At 48.7% G+C, this 698-nt stretch overlaps 1 protein-coding gene across 2 annotated transcripts in view; it reads right to left on the bottom strand.

Moving 5' to 3' along the window:
• UCMA (upper zone of growth plate and cartilage matrix associated) overlaps positions 1 to 698 on the bottom strand; it is a 9,920-nt gene that overhangs the window by 5,320 nt on the left and 3,902 nt on the right. The gene's annotated exons all lie outside the window — the stretch shown is intronic.

Genomic DNA, 698 nt, shown 5'->3' with positions numbered 1-698 from the left:
GAGACTCCAACTAAAAAAAAAAAAAAAAAAAAGAAAACCCTACTCGAATGGCTAACACAGAGTCCAATCTCATCTTTTATTTGACATTTGGGGCCGGGCTCATTCCTGTAGTCCCAGCAACTTGAAAGGCCAACGCAGGAGGATCACTTGAGGCCAGAAGCTTGAGACCAATCTGGGCAACGTAGCAAGACTCTACCTCTTTTTTTTTTTTTTTGAGTTGGAGTCTCACTCAGTCGCCCAAACTGGAGGGTAGTGGCCGCTCCCCGCCACCGCAGCCTCGACCTGCTGGGCTCCGGCGATCCTTCCGCCTCAGCCCTCCAAGTAGCTGGAACTACAGGCACGTGCTCCCACGCCCAGCTAATTTTTTGATTTTCTTGTAGAGATGAGGTCTCGCCAAGTTGCCCAGGCGGGTCTCGAACCCGCGGGCTCAGGCAATCCACTCACCTCAGCCTCCCAAAGTGCGGGATTAGAGGCTGAGCCACCGAGCCCGGCTAAGACCCTACCTCTTAAAACAATTTTTTTAATGAGCTACTTGGAAGGCTGAGGCAAGATGATCCCTTGAGACTTGGCATTCAAGGCTCAACTGAGCTATGACTGCGCCACTATACTACAGCCTGGGCGACAAAGTGAGATCCTCTCTAAAATAAAATAAAATGAAACAGAATTTTACGATTGTGTGCAGTATAGATTTTTTTTTT

This window comes from Carlito syrichta, unplaced genomic scaffold (assembly GCF_000164805.1).
Source record: "Carlito syrichta isolate Samal-C Ts95f unplaced genomic scaffold, Tarsius_syrichta-2.0.1 Scaffold311803, whole genome shotgun sequence".
In the NCBI taxonomy this organism is placed as follows: domain Eukaryota; kingdom Metazoa; phylum Chordata; class Mammalia; order Primates; family Tarsiidae; genus Carlito; species Carlito syrichta.
Note: the sequence above shows the minus strand (reverse complement) of the source record. Positions and strands in the feature narration are given on the sequence as shown.